The sequence below is a fragment of the Eurosta solidaginis genome, chromosome X, assembly GCF_040869045.1.
Source record: "Eurosta solidaginis isolate ZX-2024a chromosome X, ASM4086904v1, whole genome shotgun sequence".
Lineage (NCBI taxonomy): Eukaryota > Metazoa > Arthropoda > Insecta > Diptera > Tephritidae > Eurosta > Eurosta solidaginis.
In genome coordinates, this window is record NC_090324.1 from 61,973,954 (window position 1) to 61,999,449 (window position 25,496).

Sequence of the window (25,496 nt, forward strand, 5' to 3'; positions counted from 1 at the left end):
TGCTCAATAAGGTTGAAATCATAACATCCTAACTTGCGAACACTCAATTAGAAACGTTACCTCTGATTGACACCACCAGTTTACCATTAAATGTGAATCCGTTCTATGAAGATGAAACGATCACTAAAGCACTGAATGTCGAAGATGGACCATTACTCACCAATTCTAGATCAATTTAAAAAGATATCGGTGAGTTTTTCAGTGATATCCCTAATTAGCATTTCCTTCTTTTTGTCGAAGGGTTGTGTAACTCATTAAACGAAATATTTAAAGAGTACTGCACGAATTTTTTTTACATATTGTAACGACAATGCACACTATATTTTAAAAATTACATTTGTCATTGCACAAACTAAATTGGTTGCTAATTTTATATATTTGTCACGAAACATTTTAAGAGAAAAATAGAAAACAAGTAGCGAAAATGCAACTTTAACGCAAAATAAATAAACCATTATATACAAAACCTTTAGTGAATTTCATCGGCTGCGTTATCCTATGCATCAGGGAGTAAAGATGTTTGGCTGCTGTTGCCCTATCCATAAACTGCGTAGCATAAGTTTTTTATCAGTAAACCGCAATTAAACAATAACTTTACGGCCTATGCTGATTGCTTATCAGTCATTAATAAAATACAAAACAAGAGGTCCAAGTTGTTATATACTTGTTAATGGCAACCCTTTAGCTATAGTTTCTCAAGATGTAATATTATACTGAAATTAACAATAAAGCAGTTTGATACACTAATGGTGAAAACAAGAAATGAAACAAAAAGTACGATAAAATCCGTATTTGAACGGGCACAAACAGTAATAGACTCCGTAAAAAATTACTTGAACAAAAAGATTTGACTTTACCTAAAGCAGTGGAAATGGCAAGGGCAGCCGAAATAGTAGAAAAACATGCAAATGATATGCAAAAACAAAATAAGAGCACTTCAGTAGATGCTGTTAACGCAAAGTCTAAGAAGCGCGCAAATTACGGCAGAGGGCATTCCAATGCCCTTGGAACAAGCAGCGAAAAAAGAACAGAAAAGCTGGCAAGCAAAGAGAGCAGTGAGCGAATATTTACATGCAAATTTTGTAAAGGTATACACGAAATTAGAAAATGTTCAGCATTTGGGCAAAAATGCAACAACTGCGGACGTTACAATCACTTTAGCATTGCTTGTTATGCTTCAAACGTTCACGAGTTAAGAGAGCCCACTGCAAGCAGACGGAGACGACGAAATCGTTTTACATGACATTGCTGGGTCATTTGTTCATCGAATGAGATGGTATGAGAAGATTCGCGTTAATGATTGTGTACTCAATTTTAAGCTAGACACTGGCGCCGATGTTAATGTTTTGCCTTATAGATATCTAAAACACATTAAAAATGCACAGCTCAAAGAAGGTGGCATACCACCAAAAAGTTATAGTGGTGCGGACTTAAAATATAGAGGCGTTGTAGACTGTGTTATTATGTGCAGAAACGAAGTGACGTTGTTGACATTTGCTGTCATCGATATTAATTTTGAGCCTCTTTTAGGACTGGAAGCATCTGAACGTTTACACTTGGTAAAAAGAGTTAACTCAATTGAACAAACAATAAAAGAACAATTTATTGCAAAAAACCGAGACGTTTTTGAGGATTTGGGATGTTCTGTACAAAACTTGGAAATCAAAGTGAAAGCAGGTTCTGTTCCAATTGTCAAGCCAGCAAGACGAATCCCATTATCATTGAAGTCAAGTGTGCTAAAAGAACTTAGTGAAATGGTTCAGCGTGAAATAATTGAACCAGCGGATGGTCCAGTCGAACGAGCATCGAATTTGGTAATTGTTGAAAAAAAATCAGGCAAGCTTCGCCTATGTATTGACCCACAAAATCTAAATGCCGATATTTTACAGGAAAACCATACAATTCCAACATTTGAGTCAATATCTGCACAGATTGCTAACATAAAATATTTCACCGTGCTAGCTTTAAAGCAAGGGTTTTGTCAAATTGGGTTAAGCGCCAAGTCTAGCGAGTTGTGCACATTTAATACCCCATTCGGATGCTTTAGGTATAAGCCCATGCCATTTGGGATTAAAATTGGGTGCGAAGTGTTTCAAAAATATAATGAAAGAAATTTCGAAGGTATTAAAAACGTAGTAGTGTTCATTGATGACGTTCTAATAGCAACAGATACGATCGAAGAACATGACCAGGTTTTACAAAAAGTTGGTGAACGCGCCAGAAAAATGAATGTTAAATTTAATTTAGATAAAATATTTGGGTAAGATAGTAAGCCAAGATGGTATCAAATGCGACCCAGATCGCCTTAAAGCTATAATGAAAATCGAACAACCTAAAGACAAAAAAGATTTCCTAAAATTGCTGGGGATGGTCAATTATATGAGGGAATACATTCCAAACCTATCGGAAATTTCGCAGCCACTAAGGGAACTGTTTAAAACATCAGTTGTTTTCAAATGACAAACGGCCCACGAAAATTGCTTGAAACTGGTAAAGAATATGATTGCAAATGCTCCCACGCTAAAAACGTTTGACGAAACTAAAAATATCACAATTGAAACAGATGCACGAAATTCTGTCTTTGGTGATGCATTATGCAAAATCCCGCTGGACTTGCGTGAGAGCATTCTCGCTCAGTTACATTCTTCGCACATAGGAATAGAAAAAACAAAAAAAGAGCCCGTAATCTGGTATACTGGCCAAAAATCGAAAAGAATATTGAAAAATTGATAACGAATTGTAATGTATGCCAAAAGTATCGTACTTCAAATGTTAAAGAGCTCATGATTGCACATGATGTCCCAGCTTTCCATTTAATAAGCTTGGAGTTGATATTTGTGAATATGGATCAAAAATATATCTGATTGTCTCTGATTATTACTCTCGTTACTTCGACATCTTACCAATGTCATCCAAAACTGCTGCCGAGTGCATAAGAAAACTTAAAATTTGTTTTTCGAATCATGGTATACCCATAGAAATAGTTTCTGACAACATGCCATTCAGTTCTTTTGAATTTAAAAAATGTTGTGAAAAAATTGGCACGAATTTGACAACAACGAGCCAGGGGTATCCTCAGGCCAATAGGTTTGCAGAAAGGTATGTGGCGATTGCCAAAAATTTAATAAGAAATCACAAGAGAGCAATGGCGAATTTTGGTTAGCATTACTCGAATATCGTAACACTCCATTAAAAGATATAAATGCATCGCCAACAGAGCTTCTAATGAGCAGAAAACGCGCTCTATCGTATTAGGAAAAACAGATGTGTTTCGACCACAATTGGTGCCCAATATACGACCAAATATAAAAGCCAAAAATAAGATATCAAAACGGTACTACGATCGCAATGTAAGGCCGAAGCAGTCATACCTTGAAGGGGAAGAAGTGTGGTATCAGCATCAGAAAAAAGGTTGAATAAGAGCAATAGTTATCAGTATCTGCAATGAGCCACGATAGTATTGGATTCGCATAGAGGATGGTACTGTTCTCCGAAGAAACTCGAAATGGTTGCCCAAACGAGTTTGCGTCTAATATTAATTCCTATATTTTACTTACTTACTTAATTGGCGCTTAACCGTTTAAACGGTTATGGCCGTCCAACAAGGCGCGCCAGTCGCTCCTTCGCTGCGCCAACCGGCGCCAATTGGTCACACCAAGGGAGTTTAAATCGTTTTCCACCTGGTCCTTCCAACGGAGTGGGGGCCGCCCTCTACATCTGCTTCCATAGGCGGGTTCCGATAGAAACACTTTCTTGGCCGGAGCATCATCTTTCATTCGCAATTCCTATATTTTACTAAATATTATAATGATTACCAAGTTTTCTTATTTCTTATTACTAAATTTTTTTGAAATACATTATCTTAAAAGGGGGTTATATACTTGTTATATGGCAACCCTTTAGCTATAAGTTCTCAAGTTGTAATATTATAATGAAATTAACAATAAATCAGTTTGATACACGCGATCAAGCGAATAACACACAAGTCAAATATATACGGAGTTACTTGTATTTACATGAGCAGTGTTCACGCAGGAATTTTGTAATTCGTTGCACCAATTAGTAGCTTGGTTGAGCAACGTGAAGGGAAAATGTGCCCAAATATGTTAGTAATTGAACCTGAAAAACTGGAAACATCTTTGCTACAAAGCATGCCCAAGTTGTTGTACGATTTTTAAATTTGTTACCAGCACGTCTTGCCTCGCATGATTCCACCAGGGGATCTTTTCTGTATGCGGCCTGGATGTACTCAACTCCTTCGCCCTATTAACGCCACAAATTCAAGGGTCTTATCGAATGGATTTATGGCGGTTTAGTGACTTCAGTAGAAGGTGAGAAACAAGCAAGCAGGTTTCAGGGTTCACGTTGTGCAAACCTCATTTCCAATGATGAGCAATTACTTGCTACTCTTAAATATTATCAGTGGGCCGTTTGGCAATGACATATACTGCCAAAGTATGGTGGATTTGGATGTTGATATAATGTATGCGTACACGTGCAAAAGGCGGCCAACGTGGTGTGATGGTAGCGTGCTCCGCCTACCACACCTTTTGCCCTGGGTTCACACCCCGGGCAAAGCAAGATCAAAATTTAAGAAATAAGGTTTTTCAAATAGAAGAGAAATTTTCTAAGCGGGGTCGCCCCTCGTCAGTGTTTGGCAAGCGCTCCGGGTGTATTTCTGCCATGAAAAGCTCTCAGTGAAAACTAATCTGTCTTGCAGATGCCGTTCGGTGTCGACATAAAACATGAATCGATTCGTATGGATCAGCCGCAGTGCATAGGCCTGTTTTTGTTAACAAATATTGCTCTATTTGTTTATAATTAATAGAAAAATTTTTTCTTGAATTCGAAAGCCTGTGCAAATATCGAAATTGCCATCTGTAGAGCCCATTGTGTTCACAAACCCCCCGAATTCGAAATTCCAAAAGCTGCATTGCCGCGTTGCTCAAATGTTTCATCTACATATGTACATATTTGTACGCGCCAAACGGCGAGAGAACTACTGCCTCACTAATTTTCAGTTCAAATAAAATATAGTTTCCCATTGTTGCCACTTACGTATATTGGTCTGTACCAAAATCCTTAAAAAATTGTTTTAAAATAATTGTTAGCACACAAAAAAACTTTAAAGAGAAGTAATAACTTAACCGGCTTTTTTTGACAAATTTTACTTACATGAAAATGCATAGGTCTTTATTTAACAGATTCTTTGTTTTTTATTTTAGTTGCTTTCATAAAAACATGAAATCACAAATAATGAGTCAACTTTTGTTCAAACTACTAAATTTATTTATTTATAACAATTAAATGCAAATTTGGCACAAAATGTTTTTTTCATTTCCAGATCTTATGCTCATTTTAGATATAGCACGTCTTATACTGAAAAAAAATAAATAAATTTGCTACAAAGATATTACATTAAAATTTGTATATTGTCTTTTATGCTAATTTATTTTGATATTTCTTATTTTATTTTATTATATTATTTTTTATTTCAACTTAGTTTATTATTATTTAAATGCAATTTGATTGAATCGGAAATTTTCACGTTTTATATTAAACGAAAAAACGACTCAAAAACGTTTTCTATTTTAGGTCGAAATATTGCATAGGCCGTATATTACTCTACTATCTATATATTAATACGCTAACAAAATTTCCGTACAATCAATTGCAAGGCTGTTTCGCATAGTTAGCGTACGTAAAATCATATAAAAGTTATATGAATCGATTCGTATACATCAGCCACAGTGCATAGGCCTATTAAAAGTTTTTTGTAAATTCGAAATCTGTGCAAATATCGAAATTTCCATCTGTAGGACCCATTATGTTCACAAACCCCGCTGAATTCGAAATTCCAAAAGATGCATTGTCGCGTTGCTCAATTGTTTCTTCTACATATGTACATATTCGTAGGCGCCAAACGGTGAGAGAACTACTGCCTCACTAATTTTCAGTTCAAATCAAATATAGTTTCCCATTGTTGCCACTTACCTATATTGGTCTGTACCAAAATCCTTAACAAATTGTTCTAAAATAATTGTTAGCGCACAAAAAAACTTTAAAGAGAAGTAGTAACTTAATCGGCCCATTTTTTTGGACAAATTTTACTTACACGTAAATACAATATCACCCTACGTTTCGTCAAGCTCCTTGGCATCTTCAGCGGTATAATCTTTATTTTAAACAAAAATAACAAAAAAACAAACAAAAACAAACAGAAAATCAATTTTTGAAAACACATAAATCACTATAAAAACATTGGTGACAAACTTACATAAAAAGTATTAAATTAACGTGTAAACATCATACATCATAAAACAACAAACACTTAAAACTAAAATAATCCATTAGTACTATGGTCATTGGGTACTTTTGTCATACTAAAATTTCATAAACAAGCCAAATAGCTAGCAGCAATAAACTTGGTGTCTTCTTTTCGGTTCATCGTTCTCTCCCTTCTTTGTAATATGTGTAAGTTTCCAACTTGTATCTCGTCTTTTCTCTCTTCTCCACGTCTATTATTGTTGCATTTTTTAGATCAGGTGTATGTCCGTGTGTTAGTGCGTGTTTACTAAAATTTACTAAATTTATTTATTTATAACAATTAAGTGCAAATTTTACCCAAAATGTTTTTTGCATTTCCAGATTTTATGCTCATTTTAGATATAGCACGTCTTATACTGAACAAAAAATAAATAAATTTTCTACTAAGATTTTACATTAAAATTTGTATACTGTCTTTTAAGCTAATTTATTTTGATATTTCTTATTTAATTTTATTATATTATCTTTTATTTCAACTTAGTTTATTATTATTTAAATGCAACTTAATTGAATCAGAAGATTTCATGTTGTATATTAAACGAAAAAAACGACCCAAAAACCTTTTTGATTTTAGGTCGAAATATTGCATAGTCCGTATATTACTCTACTATCTATATAGACTACGCTAACACAATTTCCATAAAATCAATTGACAGGCTGTTTCGCATTGTTAGCGTACGTAAAATCATATAAAGGTTATATGAATCGATTCGTATGGATCAGCCGCAGTGCATAGGCCTGTGTTTGTTAACAAATATTACTCTATTTGTTTATAATTAATAGAAAAAGTTTTTTTTTGAATTCGAAAGTCTGTGCAAATATCGAAATTGCCATCTTTAGGACCCATTATGTTCACAAACCCCCCCCCCCCCCCCCGAAATTCGTAATTCCAAAAGCTGCATTGTCGCGTTGCTCAAATGTTTCATCTACATATGTACATATTTGTACGCGCCAAACGGAGAGAGAACTACTGCCTCACTAATTTTCAGTTCAAATAAAATATAGTTTCCCATTGTTGCCACTTACCTATTTTGGTCTGTACCAAAATCTTTATAAAATTGTTTTAAAATAGTTGTTAACGCACAAAAAAACTTAAGAGAGAAGTAATAACTTAACCGGCTTTTTTTGACAAATTTTACTTACACGAAAATGCATAGGTCTTTATTTAACAGATTCTTTCTTTTTTATTTTAATTGCTTTCAAAAAAACATGAAATCACAAAAATGAGTAAACTTTTGTTCAAACGCACTAAATTTTTTTTTATTTATGACAATTAATTGCAAATTTCGGTGAGAGAACTACTGCCTCACTAATTTTAGGTTCAAATAAAATATAGTTTCCCATTGTTGCCACTTACCTATATTTGTCTCTACCAAAATCCTTAAAAAATTGTTCTAAAATAATTGTTAGCGCACAAAAAAACTTTAAAGAGAAGTAATAACTTATCCGGCTTTTTTTCAACAAATTTTACTTACACGAAAATGCATAGGTCTTTATTTAACAGATTCTTTGTTTTTTATTTTAGGTGCTTTCAAAAAAACATGAAATCACAAACAATGAGTCAACTTTTGTTCAAACTCACTAAAGTTAATTATTTATAACAATTAATTGCAAATTTCACCTACAATGTTTTTTGCATTTCCAGATTTTATGCTCATTTTAGATATAGCACGTCTTATACTGAACAAAAAATAAATAAATTTGCAACAAAGATATTACATTAAAATTTGTATATTATCTTTTATGCTAATTTATTTTGATATTTCTTATTTTATTTTGTTATATTATCTTTTATTTCAACTTAGTTTATTATTATTTAAATGCACCTTAATTGAATCGGAAGATTTCATGTTGTATATTAAACGAAAAAAACGACCCAAAAACCTCTTTGATTTTAGGTCGAAATATTGCATAGGCCGTATATTACTCTACTATCTATATAGAATACGCTAACAAAATTTCCATACAATCAATTGACAGGCTGTTTCGCATAGTTAGCGTACGTAAAATAATATAAAGGTTATATGAATCGATTCGTATGGATCAGCCGCAGTGCATAGGCCTGTGTTTGTTAACAAATATTAAGCTATTTGTTTATAATTAATAGAAACATTTTTTTTTGAATTCGAAAGTCTGTGCAAATATCGAAATTGCCATCTGTAGGACCCATTATGTTCACAAACCCCGCTGAATTCGAAATTCCAAAAGCTGCATTGTCGCGTTGCTCAAATGTTTCATCTACATATGTACATAATCGTAGGCGCCAAACGGTGAGAGAACTACTGCCTCACTAATTTTCAGTTCAAATCAAATATAGTTTCCCATTGTTGCCACTTATCTATATTGGTCTGTACCAAAATCCTTAAAAAATTGTTTTAAAATAATCGTTAGCGCACAAAAAAACTTAAGAGAGAAGTAATAACTTAACCGGCTCTTTTTTTGACAAATTTTACTTACACGAAAATGCATAGGTCTTTATTTAACAGGTTCTTTGTTTTTTATTTTAATTGCTTTCAAAAAACATGACATCACAAACAATGAGTCAACTTTTGTTCAAACGCACTAAATTTTTTTTTTTTATAAGAATTAATTGCAAATTTCGGTGAGAGAACTACTGCCTCACTAATTTTAGGTTCAAATAAAATATAGTTTCCCATTGTTGCCACTTACCTATATTTGTCTGTACCAAAATCTTTAAAAAATTGTTCTAAAATAATTGTTATCGCACAAAAAAACTTTAAAGAGAAGTAATAACTTATCCGGCTTTTTTTGGGCAAATTTTACTTACACGAAAATGCATAGGTCTTTATTTAACGGATTCTTTGTTTTTTATTTTAGGTGCTTTCAAAAAAACATGAAATCACAAGCAATGAGTCAACTTTTGTTCAAATTCACTAAATTTATTTATTTATAACAATTAATTGCAAATTGGAACCTACAATGTTTTTTGCATTTCCAGATTTTATGCTCATTTTAGATATAGCACGTCTAATACTGAACAAAAAATAAATAAATTTGCAACAAAGATATTACATTAAAATTTGTATATTGTCTTTTATGCTAATTTATTTTGATATTTCTTATTTTATTTTATTATATTATCTTTTATTTCAAATTAGTTTATTATTATTTAAATGCAACTTAATTGAATCGGAAAATTTCACGTTTTATATTAAACGAAAAAAAAACGACTCAAAAACGTTTTCGATTTTAGGTCGAAATATTGCATAGGCCGTATATTAGTCTACTATATATATACTAATACGATATGACCCATTATGTTCACAAACCCCGCTGAATTCGAAATTCCAAAAGATGCACTGTCGCGTTGCTCAAATGTTTCATCTACATATGTACATATTCGTACGCGCAGAACGGTGAGAAAACTACTGCCTCACTAATTTTCAGTTCAAATAAAATTAAGTTTCCCATTGTTGCAACTTACCTATATTGGTCTGAACCAAAATCCTAAAAAAATTGTTTTAAAATAATTGTTAGCGCACAAAAAAACTTAAGAAAGAAGTAATAACTTAACCGGTTTTTTTTTGACGTAAATGCATAGGTCTTTATTTAACAGATTCTTTGTTTTTTATTTTAAGGCTTTCAAAAAAACATGAAATCACAAACAATGAGTCAAATTTTGTTCAAACGCACTAAATTTATTTATTTATAACAATTAATTGCAAATTTCGGTGAGAGAACTACTGCCTCAAAAATTTAAAGTTCAAATAAAATATGGTTTCCCATTGTTGCCACTTACCTATATTTGTCTCTACCAAAATCATTAAAAAAATTGTTCTAAAATAATTCTTAGCGCACAAAAAAACTTTAAATAGAAGTAATAACTTAACCGGCTTTTTTTGACAAATTTTACTTACACGAAAATGCATAAGTACTTATTTAACAGATTCTTTGTTTTTTTTTTATTTTAGGTGCTCTCAAAAAATCACAAACAATGAGTCAACTTTTGTTCAAACTCACTAAATTTATTTATTTATAATAATTAATTGTAAATTTGATCTACAATGTTTTTGCATTTCCAGATTTTATGCTCATTTTAGATATAGCACGTCTTATACAATTTGCTACAAAGATATTACATTAAAATTTGTATATTATCTTTTATGCTAATTTATTTTGATATTTCTTATTTTATTTTATTATATTAGCTTTTATTTCAACTTAGTTTATTATTATTTTAATGAAACTTGATTGAATCGGAAAATTTCACGTTGCATATTAAACGAAAAAATGTTTTCGATTTTAGGTCGAAATATTGCATAGGCCGTATATTACTCTACTATCTATATACAAACTTTACTTACTACGTGTAATATGTCTTTATTTAACAGATTCTTTGTTTTTTATTTTAGTTGCTTTCAAAAAAACATGAAATCACAAATTATGAGTCAACTTTTGTTCAAACTCACTAAATTTATTTATTTATAACAATTAGTTGAAAATTTGGCCTAAAATGCTTTTTGCATTTCCAGGGTTTATGCTAATTTTAGATATAGCAAGTCTTATACTGAACAAAAAATAAATATATTTGCTACAAAGATATTGCATTAAAATTTGTATATTGTCTTTTATGCTAATTTATTTTGATATTTCTTATTTTATTTTATTATATTATCTTTTATTTAAACTTAGTTTATTATTATTTAAATGCAATTTGGTTGAATCGGAAAGTTTCACGTTGTATATTATAAAAAAAAAAACGACCCAAAAACGTTTTCGATTTTAGGTCGTAATATTGCATAAGCAGTATAATACCCACTATCTATATATTAATACGCAAACAAAATTTCCATACAATCAATTGACAGGTTGTTTCGTATAGTTAGCGCACGTAAAATCACATAAAAGTTATATGAATTGATTCGTATGGATCAGCACTCTATTTGTATATAATTAATAGAAAAAGTCTTTTGTAAATTCGAAAATCTGTGCAAATATCGAAATTGCCATCTGTAGGACCCATTATGTTTACAAACCCCACTGAATTCGAAATTCCAAAAGCTGCATTGTCGCGTTACTCAAATGTTTAATCTACATATGTACATATTCTTACGCGCCAAACGGTGAGAAAATTACTGCCTCACTCATTTTCAGTTCAAACAAAATATTGTTTCCCATTGTTGCCACTTACCTATATTGGTTTGTATCAAAATCTTTTAAAAATTGTTCTAAAATAATTGTTAGCGTACAAAAAAATTTTAAAGAGAAGTAATAACTTAGCCGTCCTATTTTTTGGACAAATTTTACTTACACGTAAATGCACAGGTCTTTATTTAACATAGCTCACAGAGTATATTAACTTTGATTAGATAAGGGTTGGATATACAGGTATAAAGGAATCGAGATAAATATAGACTTCGATATATCAAAATCATCAGGATCGAAAAAAAATTGGATTGAGCCATGTCCGTCCGTCCGTCCGACCGTTAACACGATAACTTGAGTAAATTTTGAGGTATCTTGATAAAATTTGGTATGTAGATTCCTGAGCATTCATCTCAGACCGCTATTTAAAATTAACAATGTCGGACCATAACCACGCCCAGTTTTTCGATATCGAAAATTTCGAAAAACAGAAAAAGTGCGAAAATTCATTACTAAAGACGGATAAAGCGATTAAACTTGGTAGGTGAGTTGATCTTATGACGCAGAATAGAAAATTAGTAAAATTTTGAACAATGGGCGTGGCACCGCCCACTTTTAAAAGAAGGTAATTTTAAATTTTTCCAAACTGTAATTTGGCAGTCGTTGAAGATATCATGATGAAATTTGGCAGAAACTTTACTCCTATTACTATATGTATGCTTAATAAAAATTAGCAAAATCGGATAACGACCACGCCCACTTAAAAAAAAATTGTTAAAGTCAAATTTCAACAAAAAATTTAATATCTTTACAGTATATAAGTAAATAATTTTAACCTTCAATTCCAGTTAATTTATTTTGATATTTTTATTTTATTTGATTATATTATCTTTTTTTTCAACTTAGTTTATTATTATTTAAATGCAACTTGATTGAATCGGAAAATTTCACGTTGTATATTAAACGAAAAAGACGACCCAAAAACTTTTTCGATTTTAGGTCGAAATATTGCATAGGCCGTATATTACTATACTATCTATACATTAATACATATGTACATATTCGTACGCGCCAAACGGTGAGAGAACTACTGCCTCACTCATTTTCAGTTCAAATAAAATATTGTTTCCCATTGTTGCCACTTACCTATATTGGTCTGTACCAAAATCCTTAAAAAATTGTTCTAAAATAATTGCTAGCGCACAAAAAAACTTTAAAGAGAAGTAATAACTTAACCGCCTTTTTTTTTGGGCAAATTTTACTTACACGTAAATGCATATGTCTTTATTTAACAGATTCTTTGTTTTTTATTTTAGTTGCTTTCAAAAAAACATGAAATCACAAATTAGGAGTCAACTTTTGTTCAAACACACCAAATTTATTTATTTATAACAATTAATGGCAAGTTTGACCTAAAATGTTTTTTGCATTTCCAGATTTTATGCTCATTTTAGATATAGCACGTCTTATGCTGAACAAAAAATAAATAAATTTGCTACAAATATAATATATTAAAATTTGTATATTGTTTTTTATGCTAATTTATTTTGATATTTCCTATTTTATTTTATTATAAAAAAAAATAAATGTAAGGCGCGATAACCTCCGAAGAGATCTAAGGCCGAGCTTCTCTTCCAATTTGCGTCGTGCTCCTCTTGATTTTCCCTACAAATTGGCCGGACGGGACCTACATGTATTATGCCGACACCGAACGGCATCTGCAAGGCAGATGAGTTTTCACTGAGAGCTTTTCATGGCAGAAATACACCCGGAGCGCTTGCCAAACACTCTTAGAAAATTTTTCTTCTAATTGAAAAACCTTATTTCTAAAATTTTGATGTTGCTTTGCCCGGGGTGCGAACCCAGGGCATACGGTGTGATAGGCGGAGCACGCTACCATCACACCACGGTGGCCGCCTTTTTTTCTTTTTCTTTTATTTCAACTTAGTTTATTATTATTTAAATGCAACTTGATTGAATCGGAATATTTCACGTTGTATATTAAAATAAAAAACGACCCAAAAACGTTTTCGAGTTTAGGTCGAAATATTGCATAGGCAGTATATTACTCTATTACCTATATATTAATACGGTAACAAAATTTCCATACAATCAATTGACAGGCTGTTTAGCATAGTATGCGTACATAAAATCATATACAAGTTATATGAATCGATTCGTATGGATCAGCCGCAGTGCATAGGCTTATTTTTGTTAACAAACTATACTCTATTTGTTTATAATTAATAGAAAAAGTTGTTCGTAAATTCGAAAATCTGTGCAAATATCGAAATTGCCATCTGTAGGGCCCATTATGTTCACAAACTCCCCTGAATTCCAAATTCCAAAAGCTGCATTGTCGCGTTGCTCAAATGTTTCAACTACATATGTATATATTCGTACGCGCCAAACGGTGAGAGAACTACTGCCTCGCTCATTTTCAGTTCAATTAAAATATTGTCTCCCATTGTTGCAATTTACTTATATTAGTCTGTAACAAAATCTTTAAAAAATTGTTCTAAAATAATTGTTAGCGCACAAAAGAAATTTAAAGGGAAGTAATAATTTAACCGCCTTTTTTTTTTGGACAAATTTTGCTTACGCGTACATGCATATGTCTTTATTTAACAGATTCTTTGTTTTTTATTTTAGGTGCTTTCACAAAAACATGAAATCACAAATAATGAGTCAACTTTTGTTCAAACTCACTAAATTTATTTATTTTTAACAATTAATTGCAAATTTGACACATAATGTTTTTTGCATTTCCAGATAATATGCTCATTTTAGATATAGCACGTCTTAAAATGTACAAAAAATAAAAAATTTGCTACTAAGATATTACATTAAAATTTGTATATTGTCTTTTATGCTAATTTGTTTTGATATTTCTTATTTTATTTTATTATATTATCTTTTATTTCAACTTAGTTTATTATAATTTAAATGCAATTTGATTGAATCGGAAAATTTCACGTTGTATATTAAACGAAAAAACGACCCAAAAACGTTTTCGCTCTTAGGTCGAAATATTGCATAGGCCGTATATTACTCTTCTATCTATATATTAATACGATAGGACCCATTATTTTCACAAACCCCGCTGAATTCGAAATTCCAAAAGCTGGATTATCGCGTTGCTCAAATGTTTCATCTAAATATGTACATATTCGTACGCGCCAAACGGTGAGAGAAGTACTGCCTCACTCATTTTCAGTTCAAATAAAATATTGTTTCCCATTGTTGCCACTTAGCTATATTGGTCTGTACCAAAATCCTTTACAAATTGTTTAAAATAATTGTTAGCGCACAAAAAATTTTAAAGGGAAGTAACAACTTAACCGGCCCATTTTTTGGACAAATTTTACTTACACGTAAATACATAGGTCTTTATTTAATAGATTCTTTATTTTTTATTTTATTGCTTTCAAAAAACATGAAATCACAAATAATGAGTAAACTTTTGTTCAAACTCACTAAAATTATTTATTTATAACAATTAATTGCAAAGTTGACCCAAAATGTTTTTTGCATTTCCAGATTTTATGCTCATTTTAGATATAGCACGTCTTATACTGAACAAAAAATAAATAAATTTGATACAAAGATATAACATTAAAATTTATATATTTTATTTATGCTAATTTATTTTGATATTTCTTATTTTATTTTAATATAAATATTATCTTTTATTTCAACTTAATTTATTATTATTTAAATGCAACTTGATTGCATCGGAAAATTTCACGTTGTATATTAAACGAAAAAAACGACCCAAAAACCTTTTTCGATTTTAGGTCGAATTGTTGCATAGGCAGTATATTACGCACTATCTATATATTAATACGCTAAAAAAAATCCCATACAATCAATTGACAGGCTGTTTGGCATAGTTGGCGTACGTAAAAACATATAAAAGTTTTATGAATCGATTCGTATCGATCAGCCGCAGTGCAAGTCTGTGCAAATATCGAAATTTCCATCTGTAGGACCCATTATGTTCACTGTTTAGGCCCAATGCCTAACGTTCACTTGATTGACGGCGCCCCTCCCTAATATTTTTATAATATTTCCAGCCACCCACACTCACGCCGTATTTGTGTGCATGCATGCATATGCATGCGTTTCATCCACATGCATGTGTGTGTGCGTGCAGGTTGTCAGCACCCATGCATGTATACGTAAGGGTGGTTGTGTGTGTGGCTGTTCCCCTCCTTAATACCGGAGGACTTTTTCGAGGCTTAGCGGTTGTTATCAACGGCACAACCGGCCTCTTTCTCGATCAACCGCCTAACGATACGCATCGTCCAAGGATCATCACCGCCATCATTTGTACGTCAAGGTAAAATCATTATCATCTTTTTACATTCCCTTTCAATTTAATTAAATACAATATTGTAACGAGGAAATCCTCTTTGTGTTTTCTTTCATTGTATTTCTGAGTGAACCTTTCCGAGATCGACCCTTGCGCGCCTATCCACTGCCGGTTTACGACGCACTCAGGCCGAACATTGGCGGCAGACCGAGGGTCTGCGTAAGGACAACTCTCGCGCCAGCCTACGGTCGATCGTTGTGCGGGGGGAACATGCATCAAGGAGTGCACGAATGAGGTGCAACCGTACCCCGGCTTCCACCTTCACGACTGCAGTTGGCGCCAGGGTAGCCATTGGGCGAAGGTTTGGGCCGGCTGTAGTGTGGGCCGGAGTGATTCCGTTCCTAAAGGAACTGTGTTGTGGTAGCTGGCGCGGCCGAGGGGCCAGTCTACCGTCTCGGTTGTGTTCGTGCGAGTTTCGAATAGCGCGTAGCTGGCGCGGCCGAGGAGCCAGTCTACGCTCGCGCGTTTTCCGTGGTGCTCGCAGGTGTCGTTGCGTGGGTGGGCGGAAAGGCCGTGATTCCGCTCCACTTTCCTCTCGTCTTTCGTGCGCTAATAGGGGTCGGAACGGCCGTGGGTCCGATCCCCTAGTGTTTGCTCAACCTGTATGGGAGCCCGCTCTACTCCTGGATGGTATCTGTGGACCCTCAGTAAAGGCCGACTTGGACGCATGGAGAGACAGCGCCTCATCCATAGTCCCGTCGTCCACCTGTTGCGTCATGGGCATCCTTTCATAGCCCTCCTCCTCCTCTTCTAAGACCAGCTGGTTCCAGCTCTTGTACTGCTCTGGCTCCGTTGAAATATCTTCCATTGAAAGGTGCAGTGTGGTATAGTGGTTGCTCCCACATCTTCGGCGGCCTGGCGCTCGGTCCTCTTTCATAGCGAAGCGTAACGAGTCTTTCTATTTAGAGAAGATGGAATAAAAATAAAGGGACCTTGTTGATTTATTATGACTATGTTACGCTTTCGGTGGCGAGTAAGCCCCATTTCTATTATCGGCGCTTTTGAAATTTCGCGCGTGAGTAGGGTGAAAACCTCTCTAGATGCCTACGAAAATATATTCATATCTCGCAAACGTTATGTGCGTGGCCTCTTTCCGCGCACTTTATGTGCCTGCATCTTTAGTGCCTTATTCTGTTTATTTTGGTAGCGTTTTAGTTAACCACGGGCACACTAGTGCTGCAGAAAATGAGCATTTACGATTTTCGGTTCGCACATTCTGGTGCGGAACCGGGTAGAAAGTGTATAGCGTGGGTTCTTTTGAGTCGCTGTTATTTGTGTTGTTGGTGCTTTTTTTGTATTACCTTTCGGTTATTTATTCAACCTTTCCCCAAATACGCTTGTAGTCCTGTTAAATTGATGGCCTTTATCAAATGGCACGGTTCCCGAAGGGTATTTGGCTCCGGTACCGATTTTTCGGAAACGGGTTCTTCGGTACCCGTTTGCATCATTTTATGCATCCCTAATATAATGTACATTTAAAACTCGGCATATATATACATACGTTGGTATAAGTATATGGACAGTCAGTGCACGGACCTTACGGCATTGGTAGATTTGCTAACTTTTCTGACCCCTTTTCATTTTCTACTACTTCTATCGTCAAATTCCAAAAAAATGGTCCTGCCGGGAAAATTGGCGTTTCCCTCTCCGGTGGAGCTGTGTTCTCATCCGAGGAGAGCTCAATGATTGTCGGCAACTGTTGTTTTTCCGGTGGAGCTGTGTCCTCATCTGAAAAGAGCTCGATGGCTGCCTGTGACTGCCCTGCCTTCACGTCTGTCCTACCAAGTGTGGCTGTTAGCGGTGATGTTCCGGTCCTATTGTGGGCCTTGGCTGCGGCTTCCTCCCATTTCGACGTGCGCGTGGTGCGTACCACGAGTTCGATTGCCCGTCTGGCTGCTTATGTTGCGCGTCGTTGGTATTGGCGTAAGCTGCGGCTGGTTTGGTGTTCGAGGTGTTGGTGTCGGTGCCTGTAGTTTGTGAGGGTGTTATTATGCGTGCGGCGTCAGCGTACTTGTGTGCGAGTTTAGGTGCGCGCATGTTGCTGACGTTGCCGCCAGTAGCTCCTTAGAGCAATACGACCTTCGGACGCTTTGCTTCCTTCTCCTCGTAGCGGTGGCGCATACGCTTGACGCTGTTGGTCAGTTGGCGTTATATTTTTCCATGGTAGTGTTGATTATAGAAAAAAAAATTCGTAGCAAAAGAAAACGTTGTTGTCACCTCGGTGGTTTGCCATAGAATGACCGGTGCTTGCTTATCCTCCCATTCTTGATATTGAATTTTTTTGGATTTATTGTAATTTCACGCGATCGTCTCTGCTGCATGATATGCCTTAAGTTCTGCGATATTGACCGTTTTCTCCTTTCCTCCGTTGGGTTTTCGTATTTTGAGTATCACTGGGGATACATATCCTAGGATTTGGTAGGTTCCGTCATATTGGGGGCCAACTTTGCGGCGAAATTTTCCCCGGCCTTGGAGAGATGGTGTTCCTTTTCGAGCACTAGTTCGCCAACTACGGGGGTTCATTTTCTCCTCCATAGATAGTAGTGCAGAGCTTGGTCTGCCGCCGCTCGTTCCATATTATGCCTCACTATTCGGAATGCCTCTTGCATTCTGTCGGATTTTTCTTCTGTCGTGATTGTGGCTGTGCCCGTCCCCAGGTTGACCTCGTCAAACTATGCCCCTGGTAGTCGCGGTTCCCGTCCTTGTACGAGGAAGGCTGAACTGTATCCTGTGGACGCGGTCACACTGGTGTTGATGGCCAGCTCTATCTCTGGGAGAAGGTCGTCCCATCTGTTGTGCTGTGATCTGGTGAGTTGTGCTATGATTCTCTTGACAGTTCTGTTCGCCCATTCCGTTGGGTTTTCTTGCGGGGTGTAGGGCGCCGTGAATTGTTGTCGTATCCCCATTTCCTTGAGTTATGCTGCCACATTGTGCTGGTGAACTGAACGCCGTTGTCCGATATCAGTATCTTGGGAGTACCAAACCTTGCGAGGGTGCCTTCTCTGAATGCGTGGCGAAGGCCCTCTGCTGTAGCACGCCTCATGGGGTTCAGTTCCACCAATTTGCTGAAACGGTCGAAAAATACTAATAGCATCGTGTTCCCGTGTGTGGATCGTGGGAGTGGTCCGACGAAATCGACGCATACCGTGGCGAATGGTTCTTGGGCCACCTGTGTCAGCATCTTTCCAGCCGGCTTTTGCTGTGCTTCCTTGTATTTCTGGCAAGAATCGCACTGTCGTACGTATCGACTGATGTCCCGAAACATGCCGGACCAGTAGTACCGGTTGGAAATCCGCGCTACCGTCCGACGGATGCCCATGTGTTCAGCGCTTGGGATGTCGCGGTTTTCTTCTAATACTCGTTGTCGTAGTAGTGTGGGTACACAAAATTTCCAAGGGACCGCTTCTTCATCGTGTGACAAACAGGGAATATGGCGGTATAGTTGTCCATCTTGTATTATGTAGTCAGAATATTTCTCGGGGTTAGTGCTCACTTCGTTCACGCGGTTGTGCCACCACTTGCATGGTCGCTCTGTTATCGTTGCCAGTCGTAGGGCCTCCAGTGGCTGTCGTGATAGTGCGTCCGCTACCAGGTTCAGCTTCCCTTTCCTGTACTCGACGTCGAAAGTGTGTTGCTGAAGTTCCAAGGCCCATCGTGCTATCCGGCCGGAGGGGCTTTCGATGGGACTCAACCGATAGTGGCCGTTGACCACGGCGGCTTGGGTAGTGACACGAGTCGTTGACCCGAACTTGCCGCGCAGAATAAGGGTACATTGCCCTGGTCCCTGGCGCTCTAACTGCAAATCGCGTACCAGCTCTGCATCGACGATGGTGCTGGCGGCGCAGGGATCAATGATCGCACGTACCAAGTGTAGGTGCCCACGCGATTCGACGCGTACGATGGCCGTCGGCGCAATGGGCACGAAAGACCGCATGATGGGCGCTGGATTGGCTGGGAGCAGCCGGCCGGTTCGGAAGCCTTCCGGTGTACCACGCGATAGTGCTTGCATATTTTGGGCGTCAGAATGGTATGGCGTCGATTTATCTCGCCGCTGCTGTCTGCCGCGTTTGGATGACTTGGTCGGGCCTCCTTGGAGTCCAATGTCGCGGTGCCGCCAGTTTCGTTCGTTTCGACGTTTGTTTGCTTTCGCCGCGCTTCTTTCATGCTGTAACAGCGGCCGGAAACTGCGCGTCTCATGGTTGACCGTTGACGGTCTTGTTGTCTCCGTTTTACTTATTTTTTCCTCCCCCTTTGCTCTCTCCTCCTCCATTTCTTCCTCCTCCACCTGCTGAGCCCAGGATTTAGCCGTTCCCGATAGGTTGATTGACAACGCGTCGTCGGACGTGTTGTCGTCGCCATTTGTGGCTGTCTCGTCGCATACCGGCCGACGCTCATCTAAATGAAGCGTGGTGTGGTGCTTCTCTTGGCACGTCTTGCAGCGATACTTGCTGCTACACTTGTTTACCCGGTGGAAGGGTGACAGACAGTTCGGACAGTACTTATATAAAAGCACTGCCCGCAACCTCTCTTCTGGAGATTTTTTTCGATATTCGGGACAGATTCGTAGACTATGGTCCCTGCCGCAGAGCTGGCAAGCGACGTCGAAACGCGTTGTGCCTCCCTCTGACTTGGCCAGTAAATTTTGGTAGCGGGTCATGATCTGAAAGAATATTGATATCATTGATCATACCCAAATTGAGGTTGGCGGAATGTTGTTTGGGTGGCTTGAGCCAAAAAATATTATCTCTCATATATTTTCGCAAGAAAAAAAAACATTTTATTGAAATAAAAATTAAGGGCCATAAGTAAATACGAAGAAAAAACGGATTTAGCACGCATCCATACGATGCGGCTGGTGCTTTAGCGCCTCTAGTACATCCCTGCAAAAACGCTCTCGTCACTCCACGTCATTCGACTGGTCATTTTACGGTCATAGGTTATATTCCTAGTCACATTTGCATGGGCGTGATTAGGTTTTGTGACCAAATTTTTGTGGGGATTTTACAATTTATTTTATGTCGGTAGATGTCTCCGAAGTAGTCCTAAAGATTTATTTTTGATTTGTGGTGAACTTTGTTTTCACAAAAAGTGGCCTGCCACCACACGGAACGGTTCCAAACCTGGTTGAAAAGGTATTACAGAGTTGGACTTCCACCATTCAATATTATCTTTGACGTGTACTGTCGATAATGTTGAGATTCGTGGAATTAAGTATTTTAAATCTCGACCAAATGAATGATTGGTCGAGATATGTAATACGCGACATGTGTGGAGTGTTGTGCTCGATATGTCGTGCGGCATGTAATGCGTGACGTGTAGTGCGCGAGATGCTTGCGCATGAGGCCTAACGTTTGTATTACAATAATCATTGACAGTCAAGCATTAAATGTAGAGATTTTGACATCTGCTACGCTTTTCCATTTCCTGAATGAAAAAAAAAATGTCATTCATTTAAAACACGCGGTGAGTATGTAAGCTAGTAGATTAGTAGTTGTAATAGATAATACTAATTCATTCCTTTTTTTCTTTTCAGGATCCAGTGCTGTTGCAGGTGTCATGGTACAACATGCAATGAAACAAGCGGCTGAGCAATTATTTCGTTAACCACGCGTTGAGGCACAAAAAAACGTTTAAGGTGACGTGTCGTTTTCTCTAAACGCTGTCAAAATGAAGTCCAAGGGAGATTTGACGCGTATCTTTGCCCCGGATAACATTGTGGCTAAATCGCGTTTTTTGGTACTTCTTGCGTTAATTGAAAAAGTTCATTTGCACATTTCAGGTATGGCTGCCGAGCAAGAGCCAATTAATAACAGCGATACAGAAACCGAAAGTACTGAAAATGAAATCGAGCCCAAGTTTAAATATCATCGTATTGCCAATGATTTGCGTAAAATGCTTAATACAGATGTGGTTACATGTAGTGCGGCGCACCCAAAGTTTTTGATGTTTGGCACATTTCTGGGTCGTATTTATTTATTTGACCATCAAGGTAGTACAGTGACTTCACATCTCTCGGGGGATAAACCAAACGAATTTTCACACACTGTCGCTGTCAATAATATAGATGTTGACGCAAAGGCCGAGTACATAGCTACTTGTTCTGATGATGGCAAGGTAAATATAACTGGCATATTCAGCGATAAAAATAATCAAAATTTAAGTTTTGGTAGATCAATAAAAGCCGTCGCTTTGGATCCGGATCCTAAAATAACGGCTGGAAAACGATTTGTTGTAGGTGACGATAAACTAACGCTTTATGAGAAAAATTTCCTTAAAAAACTTAAATCAACTGTTTTATATAGCGCGGAAGGATACGTTCTATCAGTATGTTGGAATGGATCCTTTATAGCATGGGCCAGTTATCTAGGCGTACGTGTTTATGATTTAAATGAAAAATGTTCACTTGGCCTCATGAAATGGGAAGAACCAACTAACGCACGCTTGGAGAATTTTCGTTGTAATTTTCGCTGGTCAAATGCAACTACGTTGCTTATAGGTTGGGTCGATACAATACGCATCTGTGTTATACGTAGACGAAATTCAGTTGAAGTTGCTTCCAGAGAATTGCCCGGTTATATAGTAGACCCAATATCAACTTTTCAAACAAACTCTATATTTCTGGATTGGCGCCACTTACATCTAACCAATTGGTGGTATTGGGTTGCCCGAAAGAAAAGGATGCAGAGCGTAAGTCATTGAGACCAGTGCTTTGCGTTAGGGAACATAAACTGAATTCTTGTGAGGAGATTTGTACTGACAATCTTTCATTGCGTGGTTATCAGGAATATACGGTTAATGATTATAGTTTGGGTTGTATCATTGATGAAAATCGGTACTTCATTGTTGCACCAAAGGATATAGTTGTTGCTAGCCTATATGAAACAGAGGACAGAGTTAAATGGTTGATCGACCATCGTAAATTTGAAGAGGCAATGGAAGTTATATCAACACATGGCGGTAGCACATCATTGCTGTCTGTGGCCAAATTGTACATAAATCATCTACTCGCACAGAAGCAGTACGACGAAGCTGCGGAATTATGTCTGCGCGTATTGGGCAATAAAAATCACTTTGGGAGGAGGAAGTTTTCAAATTTGTTAGGTGCCAACAATTACGTTCATTTAGCGCTTATCCACCTACCGCCGATGATTGTAAGCTTGATCCACATGTGTACGAGATGGTACTATATGAGTATTTAAAATACGATGCCAAAGGATTTTTGAATCTTATCAAGGAATGGCCATCACATTTATACAATTGCACTGCGGTCATTAATGAAATTCAATGCAATTTTCGTAAGCAAAATGCAAATGAATTACTGGAAGCTTTGGCACTACTTTATTTACATCAGCGCGACTATGAAAGTGCATTAAGAATGTACTTAAAGTTACAAAATGCCGACGTATTTGAAATGATACGACGTTATGATCTTTATGATGCAATACATAAAATGATTATACCTCTCATACAGTTAGATCGGGAGCGTTCCTTTAAGATTTTATTTGAAAAAAATAAAATTTCACCAGAAATTGTTGTACAACAATTGGAACAAAATCAAGAGTATTTATATTGGTATTTGGATGAATTGGATAAATTTGATAAAAGTGGCAAATACCATTGGAAATTAGTGAATTTATATGCAAAATACGAACGTGAAAAACTATTACCATTTTTAAAAGAATCAAATCACTATCCAATGCAAGAAGCATTAGACGTATGTAAGCGGGAATTATTCTATCCTGAAATGGTGTATTTGTTGGGTCAAATGGGTAATACGATAGAAGCATTAAATATTATTATAGAGAAGATAAAAAATATTGAAATGGCTATTGAGTTTTGTAAAGAGCATAACGACTCGGACTTATGGAATATATTGATTGATGAGTCTGTTAAAGATCCGGGAATTGTATTGAAACTGCTGGATGGCATAGTTGACTATGTGGATCCAGTCGCAGTTGTTGAAAAAATCAAGCTTGGTCAAAGTATACCAGGCTTACGAAATGCTGTAGTAAAGCTTTTGTGGGATTATCGTTTGCAGGTGAAAATTCGTAAAAGCATGCAAAAAGTACAATTTGAATTCTATTATAAGCAACATGAAAAAGTAGTAAATACACAAAATCGTGGCCGTTATGCTTCGGCCTCCGAGTATTGTTTGAAATGTCATCGATCGATTATTAGTACGAACGAAAATATGGCACCGCTTAAAGATATTATTATTTTCCTATGCGGACATGCATATCATCATAATTGTGCACCTGGCGCCTTGGATACTGATCACTGCGAATTTTGCAATCCCAGCGATTTTGATAAAAATCAAGGTGACGACTTTTTACTACTGCTGAATTAGATAAAAAAAAAAAGACCATCGGTGAAATTGTATCGCCGAAACAGGTGTATGAGACTTCTCCAACCAAAATAAAGAACTTCGGCATTTGGTTGCGTTATGATTCGCGTTCTGGTGCGCACATCATGTACCGCGAGTATCGTGATTTGAAAGTTGGTGGTGCAGTTAAACAATGTTATCGTGATATGGGTGCTCGTCATCGTGCGCGAGCTCATTCAATTCAAATAATCAAGGTTGAGTCAATCCCAGCCAGGTCTGTCCTACATTTGCCGGTGGATATCACACAAAGGAAGCGTAGGTGTGTATAAAATTACATCTTGGAGGTACTGAAGGCTTATTAATATAATTATATTCTTTTTTTCTGAGGGAAGATTGTGTAATCAACATGGCTAACTCATACAACTCTTTCGCTATTGCCCGGCGATGGCAACGTACCAACGTCAGAAGCTGCAGCGCTGCATTATGATATATAAGGAGCGGTCGAAGAGGGACGCTATTAAATGGATATCGATCAGGTGAGTAGTAGTAAATTAAGATTCGAAATCTCTCGCGGTAATGAGCCATAATGTTGCTCAGATACGCCATCATCTCGTTGCAAGGATCCTGAGCCAGATTAATTTGTTGATTTTTTGCCTTTTACATGCTCTCTACGCATAACTTTTTCCCAAAAATTAGAAAAGAACCATGAATTTAAATAAAATGGCCCAAGTCGGGCATGCTTCAAATTGACCTCAAGTTGTTAAGTTACCCGAGATGGGTGCAGCTTTTCTTCTTTTCAAAAATTCTTTATCCCGATTTGCTGAAAGAATAAACGAAGTCCGCGATGCCAAATTCTTTAGTAGGCTCCAGGGGTTTAGCTACTCTCTTGAAATAAATTCTCAAAGCATACTTAAGTTGAAGATAGATGTACGTATGAGTAGGGTTTGAAAATGCATTTTATTTAAAAAAAAAAAAAAAAAAACTATAAAATAGCGTCTGAAATGTTGATTTTGATGCTTAATACTTCAACACCCAAGTCTCCCGGTTCTAGTATGTTCCAAATAGTTCGCCAAATTTCTTTGGTTGGAATGCAATGCGCAAAGGATAGTGTGCAGAAATCTGAGTTAATACCCTTTTGTGTTAGTCACTTTATTTTAGTTTAATGTTCCGCTTTTAATTGTCTTATGTGGAAAATATTAGGATATTCAAACTGGAATATTTGTTTATTTAGTATAATAAATCTCAATTTGAAAACTCCTATCAAAAAATTGTCCCACCCAAGCAAAGCGATTCCGGTCGAAAGCAAGGTGACGTGTTCTCAATTTCGATCGATCGATTCTTTAGCGTTTTTTTGTTTTTTTTATG

General features: G+C 36.5%; 1 pseudogene; it reads left to right on the forward strand.

The window, feature by feature from the left end:
* Positions 1-21,685: 21,685 nt before the first annotated feature.
* On the forward strand, positions 21,686-24,160 carry LOC137234153 (vacuolar protein sorting-associated protein 41 homolog; annotated as a pseudogene).
* Positions 24,161-25,496: the final 1,336 nt, after the last annotated feature.